General features: G+C 51.5%; 2 long non-coding RNA genes across 2 annotated transcripts; one reads left to right on the top strand and one right to left on the bottom strand.

The window, feature by feature from the left end:
* Positions 1-289: 289 nt before the first annotated feature.
* LOC142044985 (uncharacterized) lies at positions 290-7436 on the bottom strand. Its single transcript, XR_012654475.1, has 3 exons — positions 7340-7436; positions 6678-6772; positions 290-426 (listed from the first exon to the last, which is right to left on the bottom strand). It is a non-coding gene; the product is annotated as an uncharacterized LOC142044985 (long non-coding RNA).
* Positions 7437-25398: 17962 nt separating this feature from the next.
* On the top strand, positions 25399-25840 carry LOC142045000 (uncharacterized). The gene is made up of 3 exons (XR_012654484.1): positions 25399-25549; positions 25642-25704; positions 25794-25840. It is a non-coding gene; the product is annotated as an uncharacterized LOC142045000 (long non-coding RNA).
* The last annotated feature ends 610 nt before the right edge of the window (positions 25841-26450 follow it).

Below are 26450 nucleotides of genomic sequence, written 5' to 3'. Positions count from 1 at the left end.
CAGGCCTCTTTGCTTTCCCTGCTTCGTGTCTAATTGCTTTGTACGCCGGAGGGCGGGGCGGTAAGGAACACCATGCAGCATCTCTTTGATAAGAGATGAGCCCCGCACAAGAAGCTTTGCGTGCGTGCAGGATTAGGAGAGCAGAGTTCTGATAGCACGGAGGTGAGGAAAGGTGCGCCCACCCCAACTGAGCCCCAGGGTGGCCAGGCTATCGCTCGCTTGCAGGTGGGCCGCTGGCAGCTGGTGCGCTGGGACGCGGCGTTCCCTGCTGGACAGAGCTGCCCCTCTGGCACAAAGCCCTCTGGCGCTCCCTTTGCACGGGGCAAGGGGCCGTGAGGGAGCCCAGGGGAGGAGGAGGAGGTGAGGCGCTGGGGGGGTCGGGCCGTGCCCCCCTGTTCCTGCTGGGCTCCAGCTGTTGCAAATATTCTGGTAAAGAAATCAAAATTTAATCACATAGAAGAGTTAGGTTTGATTAAGAAGTAAAATTGTGAAGCATAATGTATAGGATTGTTAAGTTTGAAACGTAGCCATAGAAACTTTAGGAGCTGTGTTACGCGTGACTCTAGGAACTTTAATATTGTTAAAGTTTGAAAGAGATATCTCTAGAAACCTCACTAGGAAGTTGCTGGCTTTTCTATGTTCTGTTTCAGGAAGCTAAGGAAACTGTCGTGGACGCCAGTTTGCTGCTTGGAAACCCCCTTACCCTTTCCATCTTGATTTGAGTATCGAAGATGCCAGTCAGCAGAGCTAAGTGTAACTGACCAATGATTGTTTTTAAATAAGAATATTGATAAGGTTATATAATCAAAGGACCGATCATTATAAAGGTTAAATTTAAGAACGAGCATAGTATGCATTTTTACGGAAGGAGCTTAGGTAACAATGACCTGACAGGAAAAGTCTGTAAAAACTGATGGATTTTGATACTAAGCGGGACACGCCTTTGGAGGAGCGATCCCCCGTGTCCCCAGTGCCGCGATAAACAAAGTGCCCGCTTCTTAACTTCACGTTGGTGTTAAGGAGTTTTATTCTGGATTTCGGGAACGGTTTTGGCAACCCAGATGGGACCTTGCGAGTGAGACTGGACGAGATCGAGTGTCGATCGAACTCCGGCCGGCACCGAGGTATTCTCGGGGAGAACCGTCACCCTCGACTCGCAAAGCTCCTCGCAGCGTTCCTTGGAAAAAAGGTAAGGCGCCGCTTCTTTGGAATTTGTTTGGAAAGCCTGCCCGTGAGGCGCGGCGAAAGCTTCGCAGGGTTGGGGCTTGGAGGGTCCCCGTCTGCAGTGGAAGCCTAGGCGTCTGCCCGTAAGTCATAAGCGAAAGCTATTGCTGGGTTGGACTTTGTGTATTTTGTGTATTATTTGGGACAATTGTCATTTGCATTTGTTTGGTATTTGGTATTTGAATCTATAGAAGTATAAAGGCATTAGCAAAATTGTTTAAGAATGAGAGTGCAGGAAATGGAACTGCTGATGAAAAGTTACCAAAACCATCACCGATGGGACGTTTATTGGCACATTGGGGTGAATTGCAGGAAAAATGGTTAACAAACAGAACTTTGAGTTACAATACTATATTGCAATTACTGTTGTTTTGTAGGAGAGAGAGTAAATGGAATAAGGTGCCATAGGTAGGTTTGTTCTTTTTAAGTGAACGTATCTGACGGGGACCGGACGGGAGTCTCCCAGCAGAACCTCTGGTTACAGCTAAACTGGGAGAACAGAAAACTGAATTTGAATTGACACTAGAGTCATCTTTTCAGTTTTAAATACCTTAGAGGGAGAGTTAAGTTTTGAAGAAATTGGTGGTGTCGGTGCAACAAGTGAACGAGAGACTAGACCCTTCTTTAAATCTTTAACAATGAAATTAGGAAAGCAATGGGTCACTCAGCAGTTTTTGTATGTGCCAGATTCTCCTAAACTCCTGTTAAGGAGAGATCTATTTGAGAACTTAGAGGCAGAAGTTAAATTAAAAAATGGAGAGATTAAAACTTCAATTCCAGAAATGAAACTAAACGTATCGAAGCAGTGGCTTTGTTGTTAACAGGATGGTTACCGAAAGCAGAAGATTATACCAGTCAAAGTCTAATGCTGTAATTCCAATCGTCTGGACTGGGAAGTTCCCGGTAAATCCAAAAAGCAGAACCTGTGAGAGTTGATTTAAAGCCAGGATCGAATCCGGTAAGAATTAAACAATACCCCCTAAGACCGGAAAGTCGGAAAGGGTTAGTAATGGTAATACAAACGTTTTTAAGATACAAATTGTTAATAGAATGTGAATCCAGATATAACACCCCGATCTTGCCTGTTAAAAGGCTAATGAAAAAGATGGTAGATTAGTTCAAGACCTCCTCAGAGGAATAAATCAAATAGTACAAGATATTCATCCGGTACTAGCAAATCCTTATACTTTGTTAGCAACCCTAACGGAGAAACAAGAATGGTTCACAGTGTTAGACCGAAAAGATGCCTTTTTCTGTATTCCCTTGGATCCCAGTAGTCAAGAGGTTTTTGCTTTGGAATGGGAAAATCCTGAGACTGGGAGAAAAACACAATATACGTGGACAGTCTTGCCTCAAGGCTTTAAGAATAGTCTTACCATTGTTGGAAATCAATTGGCACGAGAATTAGAGATTTGGAAGAAAGAAAATAATCAAGAAATCTTGCCGAAATATATGGATCATCTGTTAATTGTAGCTGAGACGGAAGAACAATGCACAAAGTTAACTATTAACTTTTTGAACTTTTGGGGAATCAGTGGATTTCAAGTGTCAAAAGAAAAAAACCCCAAATAACCCAGAAAGAAGAAACTTATGTAAATGAGTTTTAAAATCCTAAAAGGACAGAGACAATGGGGAACTGAGAGAAAAGAGGCAATTTGTCGTCTCCCCGAACCTAAGACGAAAAAAATTAATGACGAGCGTTTCTGGGAATGGTCGAGTGGTGTCACCTGTAGATTATAAATTGTGGCTTGCTGGCCTGACCTTTATAGGAGCAGCTCAAAACCTCAAACAATGGATTAGACCGATGCCGAGCAAGCTACTTTCCAAGAATTGAAACAGGCTGTAATAGGGGTGCCAGCCCTAGGCCGGCTAGATCTCACAAAGACACTTGAACTTTTTGCTCGTGAAAGAAGAGGTATAGCTCTGGGTATCCTAGCCCAATATATAGGGCCAAGTGGGCGAGCTGTGGCCTACTTCTCGAAGCGATTAGGTAATGTGAGTCTGGGATGCTCTGGTCGTCCGAGAGCCGTCGCTGCAACTGTGCTACTGATCCAGGAAGCTCGTAAGTTTAAACTGAGGACAAAGGATTACTGTACGTTTCCCATATGATAACTGTTGTGCTAAAACAGAAAGGGGGGCATTGGGTATCCCCTAGCAGGATGCTGAAATACCAAGTGGCGTTGCTGGAACAAGATGATGTTTACCTAAACGCTACTACCACCGCTAACCCAGTTGCGTTTTCAACAACCGATCAAGTTAAAGGAGGAGAACTGGAACGTGACTGCTTGCAGACAATCGAAAGAGTTTACTTCAGCTGACTGGATCTCTGAGATGTGCCGCTAGAAGAAACAGATTGGGAACTGTATGCCGACGGAAGCGGTTCCATCTGTGAAGGAAAACGTTTATCAAGATAGACAATAACTACTGAGGGGGTAATTGTATTGCCAACTTTGCCTTTGACGATATCTGCCCAAAAGGCTGAATTGATAGCTCTCATTCGAGCTCTGGAACTAAGTCAAGGAAAAAGCGAGTCAACACTTGGACAGACTCAAAGTATGCTTTTGGAGTAGTACGCGCGCATGGAGCGATACGGAGAGAAAGAGGACTGTTATCCGCGCAAGGAACCACCATTCAGCACGCAGAACAAATACTGGAATTGTTAGAAACCATTCAAAAACTAACAGCAGTCACGATAATGCACTGTAAAGCACATCAGTTACGTAAGACCGGTCCTAATAACTGACTGGCTGATAAAGCTGCTAAAGAGGCTGCGGAAAAAGGCATCCTAGCACTCGTTCCAGAGAAAAGTATAAAATTGCCTAAAGAAACTCCAAATTATAACAAAAAAGATGAAGAATTAATTATTAGATTGCAGGCTAACAAAATGAAACAGGATAGGCTGTAACACCGACAGGTCAAATAATAGTCCCACCCACAATAATAAGAGAAATTGCCCGAGCTGAACATCACAAAGTATATCGGGGAACAGAAAGTGAAATACGACAAAGATTGTTTAAACAATTAGAAGCGGATGTGAAATTTATATATAAAATTATCCCCGAATCAGTAATACGATCATCTTTGGGATTATTAAAGAAGGAAATTTTTTAGGAGAATATTAGCAAATTGATTTTATAGAATTGCCTTGAAAAGAAGGATCTATCCTAGTTTTAGTTGATATCTTTACTGGGTGGCCCGAGGCTTTCCCTTGTCGCACCAACAAAGCAAGGGAAGTAGTCAAAGTCTTGCTCAAAGAGATAATACCAAAATGTGGGGTGCCTGTAAGAATGTCATCTGACAATGGCCCTCATTTTATAGCAAAGATTATGAGACAAGCTGAGCAAAGTACTATCTATGGATTGAGACTATCACACCCCATACAGACCACAAGCAAGTGGGGGGGGGGGGGAGAGAGAGAGAGAGAGGGGGAATGAACTATACCCTTAAGCAACAGTCGAGTAAAATTTGTCAGGAAACCTCACTCCTCACATGGGTTAAAGCATTACCCGTGGCTCTATTAAGAATCAGAGTATAGCCAGAAGAGAAAGAAAATTTAAGTCATTATGAAATGTTTTATGAAAGACCATATCAAGAGTCCTATGTTCTGAGTATCTTGAGTGCCTTTGGAGATAGGTTTTTAAGAGGTGTTATGATTTCTTTAAGCAATTCTTTTCAAGAACTTTGTCAGTATGTCTCCACAGCTGGACCCTTAGAATTGGACGTAGCAGCGCATCCTTTCCGACCAGGAGATTGAATGTATGTAAAATCACTGAGAAGTGGAAAGGACCGTATCGAGTCATTTTAACAACCCTTATAGCGGTAAAGGTCTGGGACAAGCAGCTTGGCTTCATTATTCAAGAATAAAGAAAGCACCAACAAGAAATTGGAAGTCTAAAGAAACTGGCCCTTTAAAACTGAAAATCTATAAGTAAGTTTCACATTATCTATTTGGGAAAACAGCTGTGTAAAGTTTATAATATTGGGGTTGCTATTAGGAATATTGTCGAGGGCAATAATCTTTTTGTGTGTTTAGAGGGTGTATGTATTTTTTTTTGAGGGGTTCCAAACATGAGATAAACAAAATGAAACAATTATTGTTTGAGCTGTGTTAATCTTGATATTAACCGTTTTTGTAATTTGGTTTAAAAAAACAAAAATCTAGTTTTGTAACTGATTCAAAGTTTTGTAAAGACACAAAATTGAACCTCAGTAACAGCCTGCCTTCCGATTTAAGTCAGATGAAAATCTAGTTCCGTGGAGAATATTGACATTGAATTTAACCAAAACTTGAGAACAGATGCAGAACAATGAGAATCATTTTAGCAAATTAAATGGGATGGATTTAAAAGGCAATTATTTTTTTAACATTTGAAAGAAGGAATTAGAGCGTTGCGAATTATAACATTACCAAACCATCCACCTCGTGGACAAAAGAATTAATTTACTCGCCCTTCGGGAGAAACTTGTACAGGCACCCCTTGGGGCTGTCAGTTGCCAAAACCGTAGAGACAAGTGCAAAAAGGAACTTGGGATCATATTTGAAATATAAAACGCTGTTTAGAATTTACTGGAGTTCCAGGATCCTTGTTAGAGCCACCCAGTGTCGGGACCATCTATGGAAATTTAGACTGCTTTAGACAACCAGAGAAAAATCACACATCCTAAACAGAGCTGAATGAAGGTTTATGCTTGCAGCTCCTCTGACCCCAAACTCCAAAGACTTTCTCTAGTAGCTAAAGCTCTCAGATGGGGATGTATTTGTAGAAAGTATAATAATATTTTACATGATCTTTGGTCCCCTCTTAATGACGGAAAAAATTTAGCTTGGAGTTGACTGTATTAAAGGACAGGTGAAAAGTTCAGGGTTAACTGTTTGGGTGACTAGTGATGATATATGATCTGTTCTAAGTTATGATGTAAATTTGTACACCAGCCCAGGGATAATCCAATCAAGGTTTATTGTAGCAACCACCAAGCAGGCCCAACAGCGCTGGGTGGCCGGGGAGTCTCCGTTCCACCAACGGCGCACACTTGATGTGGTAACGTGTTTCACAGTTAAACAGTTAAGTGTTACATATGTATGGGAATTCCAGGTAGGCCTATACATATTCATGACCTACTCCTGCTTTGCATTAAAATTAATTCCAAGAGGTATTGTAATTAATTCCAAGAGGTATTATAATTAGTTCCATGGGGACACATCGGCCTTGGCCAGTTTCTGGGACCAGTTCCTTATTTTCTCAGGAAACTGCTCTTGAGGAGCTATATGATAAGGTAATCAAGACTGGCACATCCTGCTTACTTAGCTCAATATCTAGTTTCTGCACTTGTTACTGGGGTTATTACAGTTAAAAGCAGCTTAGTTACAAAGTTGTAGAGATCAATATATTTTAACAATCAACAGGTTTGATTAACAAATTGGTTATGTAAAGTTTAGTACGTGATCCACTCACCTTTTCATGAAAGAGAAAAGCAAATCATGGACTTTAGACTTAATAACTCTATCCTCTCTCTGGAAGAAATCTCCCTTATGGCCTCGCTGGTGGACCTGGGTAAATGGAAAAGATGATACCTAGCACTTGCCAAGTCTTAGAACTAAAATAAGATGGGTATTAAAATTGTATTTTGACTGCAGTCAACACCTCTTCCACATCAGATGACTCTTGACATCTTTCATTTAATCATGGAAGTGCCTGCTGCTTAACTTCCCATGGGTGTTGAGGAGTTTTGTTCTGGATTTCGGTCCCCCAGCTGCGGGCTGGGGCTGGAGCAGCTGCAGGTGCGGGCAGTGAGGCTGATGGGGACGGCCCCTCCCTGGAAAGGGGGGGCTGCCGGGGGAGGGGCCGGGGCGGGGCCGGTGGGAGCCGAGGCAGGAGCGGAGCGGAGCGGTGGCTGGGCTGCGGCTGCCCCTCGGGAGAAGGTGAGCGGGCGCCCCTCGGACCGCGAACGTCGGAGGCAGGGGTGTCCCGGGGGAGGTGGGGGCCGCCTGTGCCGAGGCCGGGGGCGGGGGGGGAGCTGGGGGCTCACAGGGGGGCTGGAAGCACGTGCGCGCGGGGGGAGGGGGGGGCGGCTCACAGGGCGGCTGGGAGCACGTGCGCGTGGGGGGGGTGCTCACCGGGCCCCGTGGCGGGGCTGCGCAGTCGCCCGGCGGGTCCCGGGGAAAGCCCCGAGGAGGACGGCGGGGTCCGTGTCGGACGCACGGAGCAGCAGCGGGGCCGTGCTGTGGCGGCGGAGGAGGGTGCTGCCCGGAGCCGGGCGGGGGGGGCCGCGTCGCGGCGGAGTGGCGGCGGCGGGCGCTGGCCGGAGCCGGGCGGGGGGGGCGGCGGCGGGGGATGCTGCCCGGAGCCGGGCGGGGGGGGCCGCGGAGCGGCGGAGGGGCGCTGCTGGGAGCCGGAGCCGGGCGGGGGGGGCCGCGGAGCGGCGGCGGCGGGAACGCCCCGGAGCGGGGCTGGGGGCTTGGCGGGAACTGCGGCTGCGCCGGCGTGGGGGTGGGCGGAAACGGAAGCGGCGTCCCCTCGGGGTCAGGCAGCAGGGCGGGCTGCCTCCCGGGGCATGCTGGGGGCTGTAGTTTTCGCGGACTCGGCGGCCGGGCGGCAGCGTGGCTCTCGGGCGCGGCGTAGTCCTTGCTTTCGCCGCGGCCCCCGGAGTCCGACCAGGTCAGACTCAGGAGCGTTGCCGGTTTCCCGTGGTTTTCCGTGGGCCTCCCGCTGCGCCGGCTCCCCGACCAGCCGTGCGGATGCGCCGCCCGGGCGCATGCGCCGCCCTGCGTGTGGGGCAGCCCGGCGTTCGTGCGCCAGCTCCGGTCCCTCCGGCGCATGCGCCGTCCCCGGGAGCAGCGTGGTGGCACGCAGTGGGCGAGCGCCGGGACCGCGGGTGAGGAGAGCGATCCCCTCCGGCGGGGACGGTGGCGGGGGGTGCCTCCTGCCCGCCGGCCGCCCGGAGCTGGCGGGATGGGAAGCTGTGAAGCGGCCGCTGCGGCAGGCTCCCGGTCCGCCGGAGGCGAGCCAGGCCAGGACTGCGCCGGGCATTTCTCCGAGAGCCGATAGAAGGGAAGAGGGAACGGAGGCGGGCACCCCGCAGGCGCAGCCAGCAGGCGCCTCCCCGAGTCGCCACAGCTCCCCTGGCGCCTTCCCCCGGCCCCGCTCAGCCCGTGCGGCTGCTCCCAGCTCCAGCCCCTCCCCTGAAGCCTGTGCTGTAGCCGCAGGCAGCCCCCGAGCCCTGTCGTGAGGGCAGCAAGCTGGCCCTCCGATGTTCTCGAGTCTCCCTGAACATGGGTGCCGTTAGCAGCGGCGCGGGGAACGAGCGGCGTCTGCAAAAGCCCCTGTGGAAGGAAGGGCTCCGGCCAGGGTCGAGCTACGGTAATAATGGTTACTGCTGCCTCTTTCCCTCTGCAAGAGGCCACTCTGTGAGTGCGGTTGTCCGTTCGTCCCCGGGGATGCCTGCAGCAGCCTCAGGCTCGCGTGGGCTGTCTCTGCCTGGCCTCCCTCTCCTCGTGGCGCAGGAGCACAGAGGGACAGGCGGAGCGCTTACTGGCTGTGGACAGGAGCTGCTGAAGCTGGAGAGGCCAGAGAAAGGTAAAGAAGAAGAAACGGAAGACCATCTGTCTGGCAGCTGCCTCCCGCTGCAGGCAAGAGAGAGCCTGCCTCTCTGGGTGTGGGAGGATCCCTTCTCGTAGTCTACAGCAGGTCAGACCACCAGGGTCTGTGTGCATGACCAGCAGCATGGTACGGCCACGTAGTGAGCGAGCGAGTGAGGCTACGTGTCTAGGGGGCCTCATCTCGTAAGAGCTGCGAGGTGCTCGCGTGTTCCGTTATGTGGAGGACAGCCATGCGACTGGAGTTACAGAAGAGGAAGGCAGGAGAGAAGGAGAAAGAAGCATCTGAACTGGCAAGGTCTCCTGGCAGCTCCAAGAGCGAGAGCTGTGGTTTAAATTCCTTTCTCTGTCCTGTATTCTGGATACACTTTTACTTTCTTAGATTCTCTTGTTCCAGGTCCCTGTCACTATGTTTTAACTTCTTCCCTCACTGTCCCATAGCCCATTGTTGTCTTTATTATTCTTTCTTTGTCTGGTTCCCTGTCCCTATTCTTTATTTTCCCTCTCTCTCCCCTTTAGATCATCAGTGTTTTTGATATTTCTCAGTCTCTCTCATCTACCTCACTGTCCCCTTTTCTAATTCTTTCTTCTGCCCTATGGCTCATCACTAGTATTTGTTTTTCTCCATCTCTCTGTCTGGTACCCTCTCCCTTTTTATCAGTTCCTCCTCTCAGTCCTGTAGCCTATTGCTACCCCCCTCCCCCCGCCCCATCTCTCTCTGTCTCCCTTTTCCTACTTTTCAATCTTTCCTCTCTGCCCTGTAGCCGATCACTGTTGTAGTGAGTTTGTGTGGCAAGCTGGGGCAGTGGAGTGGGCAGGGGCTGCAGGGGTGGGTTCTGTGAGAAGACACCAGGACTTGTCCCCATGTTGGGCACAGCCAGTTCCAGCTCCAAGATGGAGGTGCTACTCGTCAAAGCTGAGCCAACCAGCAACGCTGGTAGCACCTCTGTGATATTTAAGAAGGGCTAAAAAAATGCTGTGCAGAAGCTGTCAGTCCTGCAAACACCAAGGTTGGTGAAGAAGGAAAAGGAGGAGGTGATCCAGGTCCTAAAGCAGATTCCCCTGCAGCCTGCAGTGAAGACCATGGTGACACAGGCTGTCCCCCTGCAGCCCACAGAGGTCCATGGCAGAGCAGATATCCACCTGCAGCCGATGGGGAACCCCTCGCCAGAGGAGGCGGATGCACCCAAAGGGGAGGCTGTGACGCTGTGGAGAGGAGCCCACACTGGAGCAGGTTTTCTGGCAGGCCCTGTGGCCCCATGGGAGTGACACCACACTGGAACAGAAGAAGAACACGAAGAAGGAAGGAGCAGCAGAGGCAACTTGTGATGAATGGTTGCAATCCCCCGCTCCCTCTCCCCCTGTGCTGCTCGGTAGGAGGAGGTAGAGAAGTCAGGAGTGAAGATGAGCCCAGGAAGAAAAGAGAGGGGTGGGGGGAAGGTGTTTTTCAGATTTGCTCATATTTCTCATTATTGTACTCTGATTTTGACTGACAAAGTATTTTCCCCAAGCTGAGTCTGTTTTGCCTGTGACAGTAATTGGTGAGTGATCTCTTTGTCCTTATCTTGACCCACAAATTTTTTTTGTTGTATTTTCTACCCTCCTGTCTTGTTGAGGAGGAGGAATGATAGAGTGGCTTGGTGGACACTCGTCAGCCAGGCAAGGTCAACGCACCACAGTTTCCTTCTATCAGGCTCCCTGTCCCTGTTTTTTAAATCTTGCCTATGTTTCTTGTATATCATCAGTTTTGAAACTTCCTGCCTCTCCATCCCTATTTAAATTCTTGCATGTTTCTTAAACCCAGTTGCTTTTAAAATTTTCTTGCTACTTTTCCCTCTCTTTGTCTCCCTGACCTTATTTTAATTTCTCGCCTGTGTTTCTTGTACCCTGTTGCTTTTCAAATTTCGTTCTTAACGTCTCCCTCTATGCAGCTTCATGTACCTACTTTTTGATTCTTGTACTCTGTTGCTTTCAAAATTTTCTTTCTGTTTCCTTCTATCCATCTCCCTGTCTCTAGTTCTTAACTCTTCCTTCTCTGTCCTGTACGCTGTCACTTCTTACATTTTCTTTCTACATCTCCCTCTTTTTACATCTCCCTGTGCCTGTTTGTTAGCTCTTGCCTATGCTTCTTGTATGCTGTTGCTTTTAAAAATTTTTCTCTCTACCTGGCTCCCTGTTTCTGTTTTCTAGTACTTGCTGTTTCTTCTCCTGTATCACTTGAGAATGTTTCCCTGTCCCTTGTCTTGTGTTTATCTTCTTGTCCTGCCAGTCTCTTCCCCTTCTCTCCCCTGCTTCCTATTATTTATTCCTCCATCTCCATTGTTCTGCTCAGTCTCTCTGCTCTTCTCTCTCTACACTGTTTTCCTGCTTCTTGTCCCTCTCTTGTTCCCAGCATCCAATTTCCTGGTTCCCTGTCTTGCACACCTGTGTCCCTCTGTCCTTCCTCCTGCTTTTCTCTTCCCTTTTATCCCCCCATCCTGCTGCCTTTGGGCACTGAGCCTTGTAGCCAACTTATTGCCAGGATTTCTTATATGCCAGGAATTCTTACCTTAATGAATAAATTTTTCCTGCCTCCTCTGTCTCCCTGGATGTGGGTAGGTGCAGGGGCAGGGATGATGTGCTGTGGGGCTTTGGCAATGGCCCCTATTCCTGATGGGCTCCAGCTGGGTCTGGGATGGCCCCAGGTGTGGCCAGTGAGGCTGAGGATGGGGCTGGCCCTGCTGTGTGAAGGGGCTCCAGCTGTAAAGGGGGCTGCCTGGGCAGGGGAACTGGCTGAGGAGGGGGTGCAGGGGGGTCTGGCTGGCTGGTAGGTGCCTGCAGCAAGGAATGGCCAGTCCCTGTGGCAAGGAAGGATCCCTCTGAGCTGTCCCTGGCCTTTGTTGGCTACATGCGTGAGCCACCATGTATCAAAGCAAGCCTCGTGGATGAGGAGCATCGAGGCATCCGCTGCGTGCTGCCGAGTAGGTGAGGGTCAGGCAGCCGGCACTGGGGAGGAGGAAGGGGCAGAGGCAGAGAGAGAAGCATCGGGGCGGTGAAGGTCTCCTGCCAGCACCAGGAGCTGTGGTGAGTCGCAAGTCCTCTCCTCTACATCCTGGCCCACCTCTGCCTCCCTTCTTTAGACATCTGCTTGCCTCCCTTCCTCTGTCTCCCTCTCTGCCTGCCCACCTATGTGTATGGCTCCTCAAAACTTGTTATTCTTCTGTCAACTCTGCCCAGTACCCTGTTGCCTTTTAAATTTTTCATATGCCTCTCTCTAACCAGCTGCTTCTCCCTGTTTTTTATTTTTTCTGCACTGCCTTGTACCCCATTACTTTGAAAATTTAATTTCTATGTCTTCCCCTCTCTGTCTCCCTGACCCTATATTTTAATTCCTCCCTCTCTGTCCTGTACCCAGTTGCTTGAGTCTGGCTGGGCATTGGTCAGTTGGTGGTGAGCAATTGTTTTCATTTGCTGTTTTTTTTTTCCTCGTACATTTTTTTTTTAAAAAAAGGTCTTTTTAATTATTAAACTTTTTATATCAACCCATGAGTTTCTCACATTTACTCTCCCGATTCTCCCCCTATCCCACTGTGGTGGAGTAAGCGAGCAGCTGTATGGTACTTAGTTGCCAGCCAGGGTTAAACAACAATGCTACATCTACTTTTATGAAGCTGCCTATTGCTATTTTTTAATTATTTCCTGTCTGTTGTGTACCCTGTTGCTTTGAAAATTTGCTTTCTAGGTCTACTTTTATACAGTTCACTGTCTTTATTTTTTATTTTTTTCCTCTCGGTCCTGTGCCCCTGTGTCACTTTTAAATTTCCTTGATATTTCTCAGTTTTAGTTCACTGTGGCTATTTTAAAATTTTTTTTGTCCTGTACCCAATCACTTCTTAAATTTTCCCTCTATGTCTACTTGTATCGAGCTGTGTATCACTGTTTTTTAATTCTTTCCTCACTATTGTGTACCCCGTTGCTTTTTACTTTTTCTTTCTATGTCTACTTTAACCTATTCACTGTCTTTAAGTTGTTCCTGTCTGTCATGTAGCCCATCACCTTTTAAATTTTCTTCCTATATCTGTCTGTTTAATAAGCTGTCCCCATTTTTTAATTCTTTTGTCTCTGTCACATACCCTGTTGTGCTGGTTTTGGGTGGGATTGAGTTAATTTTCTTCTCAGTAGCTAGTATGGGGCCACATTTTGGATTTGTGCTGAAAACAGTGTTGATAACACAGGAATGTTTTTCTTATTGCTATTCATAAAGTAGTTCTGGTAGAAGTTAGGTGGTATGCACAGTCTTGCTAGAAATGAAGCATAACCCCAGAGCATTTTGGCTTTTTTATAGGAAACTAAAGCACATCAATTTTGATAACAACATTGTCATTGCATTTAATGAGCTAGTTTCTTACCTAGTTTAGAAGGGCATCTATCATTTTCTATGTACATGCCAGAAAAATTAAGTTTAATTCCCTACCCAGTCCTATTGCTGATGCAATAGGTGTAGCTATAGTACAGGAGCAAGTAGTGTCATTTCCTGGAGGGGTTACTTTGCCTGTTCAGGGTCTCATTTGCTGTAAATTTAAGGCAGGTGAGAACAGTGCTGCTGCTCCTCCAGCTGACTCTTATAACTTCTGGTGGTTTGCCCTTCCCCTTTCCCAGGTGATTGCACTAAGGGTGGTGGGCGGAGGCTCAGAGTATTTGAGCCACAGCCTCTGCTGAGGGAGCTCATTGTGCTCCTGGGTTTCTCTGGTGTTGGTGCTCAGCTCTTTCTTGAGTCCTTTGCAGCTTTAGAGCTGGCTCAGCTCTTTGGGAAGAGGAGTCTGCCTGAGGTAAGAGCTTCAGGACCAGTCAAGGTTCAGCAGCATGTGTGGTAGCAAGTAACACTTGTATGCAGCTTTTTTTTGTTTTTCCTTTCTTTTTTTCAGGTCAGTAATTTTGTTTTGAGTGTTCAGGGGTAGAAAGATGGTTTAATAGTATGCATAGTTTGTTGTTTGTTGTTTTGTTTTTTTTTTTAAATTCTTCATGCATTGTGTTTTCCTGGAATTCCCAGCTTTATTGAAAAAGGAACCGTTTTTTTTTTTTTTTCACCAGTTCTGCTGTATGCTGTGTAAGTTGCTGATATCTCTCTTAACGGGACCGATGGTGACATTGTTTAGCAGGGGTCAGGGTGACTGTCTTGTATGCATCTGTATATGGAGTTTTAGTATTTCTGAAGCAAGCAGAAGGGCCGTGAGGCACAGTGCCCTTCAGGGTTTGGGATGCCTTTCCTCATTGCCCACGGAATGCCACGTTGTCCCTAGAATCTTTGCAGCTTATGGCAGGCCCCTCGTAGATTACAGGCCTTGGGACTTGACTTTATTTTGTGGGCATGTAGCAGAGCTCAGAGTCTCTGGGAAGCTGTAGGTTAGGAGGTGCCCCTAGAATTTGGGATGTGGCTCAGAAGAGCGGCTCCTGAGGAGTAGCCACTGAAGGGGGTTCAGGGGTGCGAATCGAGGGCAGGAGGTGTCAGGAAGCAGTGGGGTTCCTTTCCTGACAGTTGAGGGGAAGAAAAGGGGTTTCTAAAGTTTTGGGACTGCTGGGGAAAGGGAGGAGGGTTCACCAGCCCTTCTCAGAGGAGTTTTGCAGGTGGATTTGGATGTCACAGAATCATAGAATGGTTTGGGTTGGAAGGCACCATAAAGATCCTCTAGCTCCACCCCCTTCCCCCACCCCGCAATGGGTAGGGACACCTTCCGTGAGACCAGGTTGCTCAAAGCCCCATCTGACCTGGCCTTGAATGCTTCCAGGGAGGGAGCATCCGCAGGTTCTCTGGGCAACGCGTTCCAGTGCCTCGCCACCCCTAGTGAGAAACGTCTTCCTAACGCCTAAACTAAATGTACCCTCTTTAGGACTGAAGTCGTTACTGCCTTGTCCTATTGCTGTACGCCCTTGTAAAAAGTCCCTCTGCAGGTTTCTTATAGGCACCCTTTACATACCGTGAAGTCTGCTGTAAGGTCTCCTATGAAGCTGCATGCCGGTGAGGGGTCCGAGAAGGTGAGGCGGTCGTCGGCCGGGTCAGTGTTGAATAGCTAAGTATTATGGGGCTGCTTGGTTAAGCATTTACCTTCCGTTCTGGAGGCGTTGTGTGGGCTATCTTTGAATTGGATGAGCGTTTGAGGTGAGCTGTGGATTAGTGAGAAGGAGCGTGGGGCCGATGACTTCTTGCGAGCGCCGCGCTAACTTGGTGTCTCTTGGTACCTTAGGTACCACGAGTGACGATGGCTGCAGGGTCTGACTCTGAAATGAGCGGGGAAGCGAACATGGTGGGACTTGTGAGGATGGGGAGTTGGGGAAGTAGTTGGCGTTGGCCAGTGGGATGCTTACTCCCCTTTCTGATTTGTGGTTTTTTTTGTTTGTTTGTTTCATTGCAGATGTTGAAGATCAATGTGTCCCCTTGAGGAACATCCTGGTTAGCCCGTGTGGTTTTGTGGAGGATGGATTCGGATCCTCGGCCCTCTGAAAGCTAAGTTGAGGGACCCGGGCTGGGGAGCGGCCGGGAGGAAGGGACAAAGCTGGGAATTGCCGGGAGGGGTTTTAAAGTTAGCGCAGGAGAGAGGACCGTCTCAAAGCAGTCGCCTTTGCGCAGGCGAAGGGAGCGGGTTGCTCTTCAGCACGAGACCAGCGTGTGCCGGGCAGGGCGGTTCCGGCCCGTGTCTGTGGTGGTGCGCGGTTTGTGTAGTCTGTCCTCCGTGGCTTAGAGCTTCCTCAGATCTCAACGTCCTCGTCGCGCTTTGTGCCGGGGGAGCACGGCACGCGCTTTAGGCGCCGTCCCTAGGGTCTCGAATGCTCTTCCTCATCGGCCCGGTGCCAATCGGGCGCTTCTTTTCTTGCGTTCGGAGCTCTAAAGCACGGATCGGTCTCGGCAGATTCCAGTCGGTTCTTTTTGCGGCGTTCTTTGGGGCCGCTTTGGCAGCTCCGCTCTCTAGCCGTCCGTTTTCTCGGACCGGGAGTTCTTCCCCGCATCTTGACGTTCCTAGGTCTTGATGACAAGCTTCTGGCGCATCCATCATCTCGGTTTTGACGGTACCATCTTGTAACAGGCCGTTACGTTGGACTCCTCGGGGGTCTGCCGTACAGCCTCCTCGCCTCGGCGTTTTGGACCCCGTAGGTCATCTTGCCGGACGGCACCTCCCGCCCGGGAGTCATTCTTCTCGCCGAGAGTCTTCTCTCTGAATCACCTGGTCTGTACTGTTCTGTTCTGTCTTGTGTTGGTGTGTGCACAGGTGCGTTTGGCTTGGAGCCGCCCTGCCCGGGGCCGTAGAGTCGGGGTAGGTGGAACAGCGGTAAGAGTCTATGGGTGAAACGTTGATTTGCCTTAATTGTTTAGGCAAGGGTTGTACAGTCATCTGGGATCGAGTAGGCATTGGTGGGCTGTGTGGACAGCAACGTTGAGATTTTTTTTATGGAAATGATTGTAGGCTTGTGGCAGAGGCTGTTGAGGGGTGGTGAAGTGGATTTGAGTCTCTAAGGTATTGAGGCTTGCACGTGATGGGCTTCAAGTTTGGCCCTGTTTTTTTTTTTGTTGGTTTTGTTTTTTGTTTTTTAAAAAATGGCTGGTTGTAGGTGGAGTACTGGTATTCCTAGATGGAATCGAGATCTCTGGAGTTGTTAGGCTCTTGCTCCGCATCCAGGCTGACTCGTTCAATATGGGTTTTTTTCAGATGCGGAGAGACGAGATGCTTGCCCCAGAGCGACGGAGGAGGGGAGCGGATCGCCGTGAGGAGGTGGGTCTGCGAGCGGAGTCGGAGGGAAGATGCGTCCGGTGGCTCTATGACTAGCGGGCCGTCGGCACCGGAGGCGTCTCGGGCAAGGTGAGCCGTGACTACTGGGTGAAAGGAACCGTTCCTTTGGAGGCGTCGCATTGTTGGCAAAGTTGGAAGCGTCCCTTGTTTGTTTTTTGCAGGTAGTACGCGTGCTTTGACGTGGCAAGCTCTCGCTGACGGAGCAGGGTAGTTGAGCGGCCAAGGTAAAGGAGAGGGAGTTGGGAATCGGTCCGGGCAGGCTCAGGGTTTCGGGCGGCCTCTCGGCAAGCGTCTTCTGCTTTGGTTTTTGCAGGTGGCGCGCGCAGCCTCAGAGGAGCCGTGCCGCAGGCCAACGAGGGGTTCGAGAAGGTGAGGTGGCTGCGGGCCGAGTCGGTGTTGAATATCAAATATTACGCGGTTGCTTGGTTAAGCGTTTATCTTTTGCGTTGCAGGCGCTGTGCGGGCCGCCTTTGGATCTGGATGAGCGTTCGAGGCGAGCCGTGGATTAGGGAGGAGGTGAATGGGCCCGGCGAGTCTCACGACTGCTATGCTAGTTTTGTGCGTCTTGCTGTCTCGGGTACCGTGAGCGACGATGGCCGCAGGGTCTGACTCTGGAATGAGCAGGTAAGCGTAACGCTGTGGCGTGTGTGATTAAGTGGGGGCTTGGGAAAGCAGGAAAGTAGTTGGTGTCGGCTGATAGGTTACTTGCTGCCTCTTCTGATATTGTTGCCTTGGTTTTTTTTTGGTTTTTTTTTTTTTCTGTCTTCACTGCAGATGATGAAGAGGAACCTGGCGACTGCCGGATCGTCCCAGTTGGCCCATGCGATTTTTGCGGAGGATGGATTCGGATCCTCGGCCCTCTGAAAGCTAAGTTGAGGGACCCGGGCTGGGGAGCGGCTGGGAGGAAGGGACAAAGCTGGGAATTGCCGGGAGGGGTTTTACAGTTAGCGCAGGAGAGAGGACCGTCTCAAAGCAGTCGCCTTTGCGCAGGCGAAGGGAGCGGGTTGCTCTTCAGCACGAGACCAGCGTGTGCCGGGCAGGGCGTTTCCGGCCCGTGTCTGTGGTGGTGCGCGGTTTGTGTAGTCTGTCCTCCGTGGCTTAGAGCTTCCTCAGATCTCAACGTCCTCGTCGCGCTTTGTGCCGGGGGAGCACGGCACGCGCTTTAGGCGCCGTCCCTAGGGTCTCGAATGCTCTTCCTCATCGGCCCGGTGCCAATCGGGCGCTTCTTTTCTTGCGTTCGGAGCTCTAAAGCACGGATCGGTCTCGGCAGATTCCAGTCGGTTCTTTTTGCGGCGTTCTTTGGGGCCGCTTTGGCAGCTCCGCTCTCTAGCCGTCCGTTTTCTCGGACCGGGAGTTCTTCCCCGCATCTTGACGTTCCTAGGTCTTGATGGCAGGCTTCTGGCGCATCCATCATCTCGGTTTTGACGGCGCCGTCTTGTAACAGGCCGTTACGTTGGACTCCTCGGGGGTCTGCCGTACAGCCTCCTCGCCTCGGCGTTTTGGACCCCGTAGGTCATCTTGCCGGACGGCACCTCCCGCCCGGGAGTCATTCTTCTTGCCGAGAGTCTTCTGTGTGAATCACCTCGTCTGTACTGTTCTGTCTTGTGTTGGTGTGTGCACGGGTGCGTTTGGCTTGGAGCCGCTCTGCCCGGGGCCGTAGAGTCGGGGTAGGTGGAACAGCGGTAAGAGTCTATGGGTGAAATGTTGATCTGCCTTAATTGTTTAGGCAAGGGTCGTACAGTCATCTGGGATCGAGTAGGCATTGGTGGGCTGCAACGTTGAGATTTCTTTACGGCAATGATTGTAGGCTTGTGGCAGAGGCTGTTGAGGGGTGGCGAAGTGGATTTGAGCCTCTAAGGTGTTGAGGCTCGCACGTGATGGGCTTAAAGTTTGGCCCTGTTTGTTTTGCTGGTTTTGGTTTTTGTTTTTTTGTTTTTTTTTTTTTTTTTTTTTTTTTTTAAAAAACGGCTGGTTGTAGCTGGAGTACTGGTATTCCTAGATGGAATCAAGATCTCTGGAGTTGTTAGGCTCTTGCTCCGCATCCAGGCTGACTCGTTCAATATGGGGTTTTTTTTCAGATGCGGAGAGACAAGATGCGTGCCCCAGAGCGACGGAGGAGGGGAGCGGAGCGCCGTGAGGAGGTGGGTCTGCGAGCGGAGTCGGAGGGAAGATGCGTCCGGTGGCTTTATGACTAGCTGATGGGGTTCTGTTTTTTCTTTTATTTGGAAGGTGCGAAGCAAGGAGCGAAGCGGGCCGTCGTCACCGGAGGCGTCTCGGGCAAGGTGAGCCGTGACTACTGGGTGAAAGGAACCGTTCCTTTGGAGGCGTCGCATTGTTGGCAAAGTTGGAAGCGTCCCTTGTTTGTTTTTTGCAGGTAGTACGCGTGCTTTGACGCGGCAAGCTCTCGATGACGGAGCAGGGTAGTTGAGCGGCCAAGGTAAAGGAGAGGGAGTTGGGAATCGGTCCGGGCAGGCCGAGGGTTTCGGGCGGCCTCTCAGCGCGCGTCTTCTGCTTTGGTTTTTGCAGGTGGCGCACGCAGCCTGAGAGGAGCCGTGCCGCAGGCCAACGAGGAGTTTGAGAAGGTGAGGTGGCTGCGGGCCGAGTCGGTGTTGAATATCAAATATTACGCGGTTGCTTGGTTAAGCGTTTATCTTTTGCGTTGCAGGCGCTGTGCGGGCTGCCTTTGGATCTGGATGAGCGTTCGAGGCGAGCCGTGGATTAGGGAGGAGGAGAATGGGCCCGGTGAGTCTCGCGACTGCTGTGCTAATTTTGTGTGTCTTGCTGTCTCGGGTACCGTGAGCGACGATGGCCGCAGGGTCTGACTCTGGAATGAGCAGGTAAGCGTAACGCTGTGGCGTGTGTGATTAAGTGGGGGGTTGGGAAAGTAAGAAAGTAGTTGGTGTTGGCTGATGGGTTACTTGCTGCCTCTTCTGATTTTGTTGCCTTGGTTTTTTTTTTTTGTTTTGTTTTTGTTTGTTTTTTTTTTTGTCTTCACTGCAGATGATGAAGAGGAACCTGGCGACTGCCGGATCGTCCCAGTTGGCCCACGTGACTTTTGCGGAGGATGGATTCGTATTGTTGGGCCTCTGAAAGCTAAGCTGAGGGACCCGGGCTGGGGAGCGGCTGGGAGGAAGGGACGAAGCTGGGAATTGCCGGGAGGGGTTTTAAAGTTAGCGCAGGAGAGGGGACCGTCTCAAAGCAGTCGCCTTTGCGCAGGCGAAGGGAGCGGGTTGCTCTTCAGCACGAGACCAGCGTGTGCCGGGCAGGGCGTTTCCGGCCCGTGTCTGTGGTGGTGCGCGGTTTGTGTAGTCTGTCCTCCGTGGCTTAGAGCTTCCTCAGATCTCAACGTCCTCGTCGCGCTTTGTGCCGGGGGAGCACGGCACGCGCTTTAGGCGCCGTCCCTAGGGTCTCGAATGCTCTTCCTCATCGGCCCGGTGCCAATCGGGCGCTTCTTTTCTTGCGTTCGGAGCTCTAAAGCACGGATCGGTCTCGGCAGATTCCAGTCGGTTCTTTTTGCGGCGTTCTTTGGGGCCGCTTTGGCAGCTCCGCTCTCTAGCCGTCCGTTTTCTCGGACCGGGAGTTCTTCCCCGCATCTTGACGTTCCTAGGTCTTGATGGCAGGCTTCTGGCGCATCCATCATCTCGGTTTTGACGGCGCCGTCTTGTAACAGGCCGTTACGTTGGACTCCTCGGGGGTCTGCCGTACAGCCTCCTCGCCTCGGCGTTTTGGACCCCGTAGGTCATCTTGCCGGACGGCACCTCCCGCCCGGGAGTCATTCTTCTTGCCGAGAGTCTTCTGTGTGAATCACCTCGTCTGTACTGTTCTGTCTTGTGTTGGTGTGTGCACGGGTGCGTTTGGCTTGGAGCCGCTCTGCCCGGGGCCGTAGAGTCGGGGTAGGTGGAACAGCGGTAAGAGTCTATGGGTGAAATGTTGATCTGCCTTAATTGTTTAGGCAAGGGTCGTACAGTCATCTGGGATCGAGTAGGCATTGGTGGGCTGCAACGTTGAGATTTCTTTACGGCAATGATTGTAGGCTTGTGGCAGAGGCTGTTGAGGGGTGGCGAAGTGGATTTGAGCCTCTAAGGTGTTGAGGCTCGCACGTGATGGGCTTAAAGTTTGGCCCTGTTTGTTTTGCTGGTTTTGGTTTTTGTTTTTTTGTGTTTTTTTTTTTTTTTTTTTTTTTTAAAAACGGCTGGTTGTAGCTGGAGTACTGGTATTCCTAGATGGAATCAAGATCTCTGGAGTTGTTAGGCTCTTGCTCCGCATCCAGGCTGACTCGTTCAATATGGGGTTTTTTTTCAGATGCGGAGAGACAAGATGCGTGCCCCAGAGCGACGGAGGAGGGGAGCGGAGCGCCGTGAGGAGGTGGGTCTGCGAGCGGAGTCGGAGGGAAGATGCGTCCGGTGGCTTTATGACTAGCTGATGGGGTTCTGTTTTTTCTTTTATTTGGAAGGTGCGAAGCAAGGAGCGAAGCGGGCCGTCGGCACCGGAGGCGTCTCGGGCAAGGTGAGCCGTGACTGCTGGGTTGAAGGAACCGTTCCTTTGGAGGCGTCGCATTGTTGGCAAAGTTGGAAGCGTCCCTTGTTTGTTTTTTGCAGGTAGTACGCGTGCTTTGACGCGGCAAGCTCTCGATGACAGAGCAGGGTAGTTGAGCGGCCAAGGTAAAGGAGAGGGAGTTGGGAATCGGTCCGGGCAGGCCGAGGGTTTCGGGCGGCCTCTCAGCGCGCGTCTTCTGCTTTGGTTTTTGCAGGTGGCGCACGCAGCCTGAGAGGAGCCGTGCCGCAGGCCAACGAGGAGTTTGAGAAGGTGAGGTGGCTGCGGGCCGAGTCGGTGTTGAATATCAAATATTACGCGGTTGCTTGGTTAAGCGTTTATCTTTTGCGTTGCAGGCGCTATGCGGGCCGCCTTTGGATCTGGATGAGCGTTCGAGGCGAGCCGTGGATTAGGGAGGAGGAGAATGGGCCCGGTGAGTCTCGCGACTGCTGTGCTAATTTTGTGTGTCTTGCTGTCTCGGGTAGCGTGAGCGACGATGGCCGCAGGGTCTGACTCTGGAATGAGCAGGTAAGCGTAACGCTGTGGCGTGTGTGATTAAGTGGGGGGGTGGGAAAGCAGGAAAGTAGTTGGTGTTGGCTGATGGGTTACTTGCTGCCTCTTCTGATTTTGTTGCCTTGGTTTTTTTTTTTTTGTTTTGTTTTTTGTTGCCTTTTTTTTTTTGTCTTCACTGCAGATGATGAAGAGGAACCTGGCGACTGCCGGATCGTCCCAGTTGGCCCACGTGACTTTTGCGGAGGATGGATTCGTATTGTTGGGCCTCTGAAAGCTAAGCTGAGGGACCCGGGCTGGGGAGCGGCTGGGAGGAAGGGACGAAGCTGGGAATTGCCGGGAGGGGTTTTACGGTTAGCGCAGGAGAGGGGACCGTCTCGAAGCAGTCGCCTTTGCGCAGGCGAAGGGAGCGGGTTGCTCTTCAGCACGAGACCAGCGTGTGCCGGGCAGGGCGTTTCCGGCCCGTGTCTGTGGTGGTGCGCGGTTTGTGTAGTCTGTCCTCCGTGGCTTAGAGCTTCCTCAGATCTCAACGTCCTCGTCGCGCTTTGTGCCGGGGGAGCACGGCACGCGCTTTAGGCGCCGTCCCTAGGGTCTCGAATGCTCTTCCTCATCGGCCCGGTGCCAATCGGGCGCTTCTTTTCTTGCGTTCGGAGCTCTAAAGCACGGATCGGTCTCGGCAGATTCCAGTCGGTTCTTTTTGCGGCGTTCTTTGGGGCCGCTTTGGCAGCTCCGCTCTCTAGCCGTCCGTTTTCTCGGACCGGGAGTTCTTCCCCGCATCTTGACGTTCCTAGGTCTTGATGGCAGGCTTCTGGCGCATCCATCATCTCGGTTTTGACGGCGCCGTCTTGTAACAGGCCGTTACGTTGGACTCCTCGGGGGTCTGCCGTACAGCCTCCTCGCCTCGGCGTTTTGGACCCCGTAGGTCATCTTGCCGGACGGCACCTCCCGCCCGGGAGTCATTCTTCTTGCCGAGAGTCTTCTGTGTGAATCACCTCGTCTGTACTGTTCTGTCTTGTGTTGGTGTGTGCACGGGTGCGTTTGGCTTGGAGCCGCTCTGCCCGGGGCCGTAGAGTCGGGGTAGGTGGAACAGCGGTAAGAGTCTATGGGTGAAATGTTGATCTGCCTTAATTGTTTAGGCAAGGGTCGTACAGTCATCTGGGATCGAGTAGGCATTGGTGGGCTGCAACGTTGAGATTTCTTTACGGCAATGATTGTAGGCTTGTGGCAGAGGCTGTTGAGGGGTGGCGAAGTGGATTTGAGCCTCTAAGGTGTTGAGGCTCGCACGTGATGGGCTTAAAGTTTGGCCCTGTTTGTTTTGCTGGTTTTGGTTTTTGTTTTTTTGTTTGTTTGTTTTTTTTTTTTTTTTTTTTTTTAAAAAGTGGCTGGTTGTAGCTGGAGTACTGGTATTCCTAGATGGAATCAAGATCTCTGGAGTTGTTAGGCTCTTGCTCCGCATCCAGGCTGACTCGTTCAATATGGGGTTTTTTTTCAGATGCGGAGAGACAAGATGCGTGCCCCAGAGCGACGGAGGAGGGGAGCGGAGCGCCGTAAGGAGGTGGGTCTGCGAGCGGAGTCGGAGGGAAGATGCGTCCGGTGGCTTTATGACTAGCTGATGGGGTTCTGTTTTTTCTTTTATTTGGAAGGTGCGAAGCAAGGAGCGAAGCGGGCCGTCGTCACCGGAGGCGTCTCGGGCAAGGTGAGCCGTGACTGCTGGGTGAAAGGAACCGTTCCTTTGGAGGCGTCGCATTGTTGGCAAAGTTGGAAGCGTCCCTTGTTTGTTTTTTGCAGGTAGTACGCGTGCTTTGACGCGGCAAGCTCTCGATGACGGAGCAGGGTAGTTGAGCGGCCAAGGTAAAGGAGAGGGAGTTGGGAATCGGTCCGGGCAGGCCGAGGGTTTCGGGCGGCCTCTCGGCAAGCGTCTTCTGCTTTGGTTTTTGCAGGTGGCGCACGCAGCCTGAGAGGAGCCGTGCCGCAGGCCAACGAGGAGTTTGAGAAGGTGAGGTGGCTGCGGGCCGAGACGGTGTTGAATATCAAATATTACGCGGTTGCTTGGTTAAGCGTTTATCTTTTGCGTTGCAGGCGCTGTGCGGGCCGCCTTTGGATCTGGATGAGCGTTCGAGGCGAGCCGTGGATTAGGGAGGAGGAGAATGGGCCCGGTGAGTCTCGCGACTGCTGTGCTAATTTTGTGTGTCTTGCTGTCTCGGGTAGCGTGAGCGACGATGGCCGCAGGGTCTGACTCTGGAATGAGCAGGTAAGCGTAACGCTGTGGTGTGTGTGATTAAGTGGGGGGTTGGGAAAGCAGGAAAGTAGTTGGTGTTGGCTGATGGGTTACTCGCTGCCTCTTCTGATTTTGTTGCCTTGGTTTTTTTTTTTGTTTTGTTTTTGTTTGGTTGTTTTTTTTTTTTTTTTTGTCTTCACTGCAGGTGATGAAGAGGAACCTGGCGACTGCCGGATCGTCCCAGTTGGCCCACGTGACTTTTGCGGAGGATGGATTCGTATTGTTGGGCCTCTGAAAGCTAAGCTGAGGGCCCCGGGCCGGGGAGCGGCTGGGAGGAAGGGACGAAGCTGGGAATTGCCGGGAGGGGTTTTACAGTTAGCGCAGGAGAGAGGACCGTCTCGAAGCGGTCGCCTTTGCGCAGGCGAAGGGAGCGGGTTGCTCTTCAGCACGAGACCAGCGTGTGCCGGGCAGGGCGGTTCCGGCCCGTGTCTGTGGTGGTGCGCGGTTTGTGTAGTCTGTCCTCCGTGGCTTAGAGCTTCCTCAGATCTCAACGTCCTCGTCGCGCTTTGTGCCGGGGGAGCACGGCACGCGCTTTAGGCGCCGTCCCTAGGGTCTCGAATGCTCTTCCTCATCGGCCCGGTGCCAATCGGGCGCTTCTTTTCTTGCGTTCGGAGCTCTAAAGCACGGATCGGTCTCGGCAGATTCCAGTCGGTTCTTTTTGCGGCGTTCTTTGGGGCCGCTTTGGCAGCTCCGCTCTCTAGCCGTCCGTTTTCTCGGACCGGGAGTTCTTCCCCGCATCTTGACGTTCCTAGGTCTTGATGGCAGGCTTCTGGCGCATCCATCATCTCGGTTTTGACGGCGCCGTCTTGTAACAGGCCGTTACGTTGGACTCCTCGGGGGTCTGCCGTACAGCCTCCTCGCCTCGGCGTTTTGGACCCCGTAGGTCATCTTGCCGGACGGCACCTCCCGCCCGGGAGTCATTCTTCTTGCCGAGAGTCTTCTGTGTGAATCACCTCGTCTGTACTGTTCTGTCTTGTGTTGGTGTGTGCACGGGTGCGTTTGGCTTGGAGCCGCTCTGCCCGGGGCCGTAGAGTCGGGGTAGGTGGAACAGCGGTAAGAGTCTATGGGTGAAATGTTGATCTGCCTTAATTGTTTAGGCAAGGGTCGTACAGTCATCTGGGATCGAGTAGGCATTGGTGGGCTGCAACGTTGAGATTTCTTTACGGCAATGATTGTAGGCTTGTGGCAGAGGCTGTTGAGGGGTGGCGAAGTGGATTTGAGCCTCTAAGGTGTTGAGGCTCGCACGTGATGGGCTTAAAGTTTGGCCCTGTTTGTTTTGCTGGTTTTGGTTTTTGTTTTTTTTGTGTTTTTTTTTTTTTTTTTTTTTTAAAAACGGCTGGTTGTAGCTGGAGTACTGGTATTCCTAGATGGAATCAAGATCTCTGGAGTTGTTAGGCTCTTGCTCCCCATCCAGGCTGACTCGTTCAATATGGGGTTTTTTTTCAGATGCGGAGAGACAAGATGCGTGCCCCAGAGCGACGGAGGAGGGGAGCGGAGCGCCGTGAGGAGGTGGGTCTGCGAGCGGAGTCGGAGGGAAGATGCGTCCGGTGGCTTTATGACTAGCTGATGGGGTTCTGTTTTTTCTTTTATTTGGAAGGTGCGAAGCAAGGAGCGAAGCGGGCCGTCGGCACCGGAGGCGTCTCGGGCAAGGTGAGCCGTGACTGCTGGGTTGAAGGAACCGTTCCTTTGGAGGCGTCGCATTGTTGGCAAAGTTGGAAGCGTCCCTTGTTTGTTTTTTGCAGGTAGTACGCGTGCTTTGACGCGGCAAGCTCTCGATGACGGAGCAGGGTAGTTGAGCGGCCAAGGTAAAGGAGAGGGAGTTGGGAATCGGTCCGGGCAGGCCGAGGGTTTCGGGCGGCCTCTCAGCGCGCGTCTTCTGCTTTGGTTTTTGCAGGTGGCGCACGCAGCCTCAGAGGAGCCGTGCCGCAGGCCAACGAGGAGTTTGAGAAGGTGAGGTGGCTGCGGGCCGAGTCGGTGTTGAATATCAAATGTTACGCGGTTGCTTGGTTAAGCGTTTATCTTTTGCGTTGCAGGCGCTATGCGGGCCGCCTTTGGATCTGGATGAGCGTTCGAGGCGAGCCGTGGATTAGGGAGGAGGAGAATGGGCCCGGTGAGTCTCGCGACTGCTGTGCTAATTTTGTGTGTCTTGCTGTCTCGGGTAGCGTGAGCGACGATGGCCGCAGGGTCTGACTCTGGAATGAGCAGGTAAGCGTAACGCTGTGGCGTGTGTGATTAAGTGGGGGGGTGGGAAAGCAGGAAAGTAGTTGGTGTTGGCTGATGGGTTACTTGCTGCCTCTTCTGATTTTGTTGCCTTGGTTTTTTTTTTTTTGTTTTGTTTTTTGTTGCCTTTTTTTTTTGTCTTCACTGCAGATGATGAAGAGGAACCTGGCGACTGCCGGATCGTCCCAGTTGGCCCACGTGACTTTTGCGGAGGATGGATTCGTATTGTTGGGCCTCTGAAAGCTAAGCTGAGGGACCCGGGCTGGGGAGCGGCTGGGAGGAAGGGACGAAGCTGGGAATTGCCGGGAGGGGTTTTACGGTTAGCGCAGGA

This window comes from Buteo buteo, chromosome 26 (genome assembly GCF_964188355.1).
Source record: "Buteo buteo chromosome 26, bButBut1.hap1.1, whole genome shotgun sequence".
NCBI lineage: Eukaryota > Metazoa > Chordata > Aves > Accipitriformes > Accipitridae > Buteo > Buteo buteo.
This window is presented reverse-complemented; position numbering and strand designations above follow the sequence as displayed.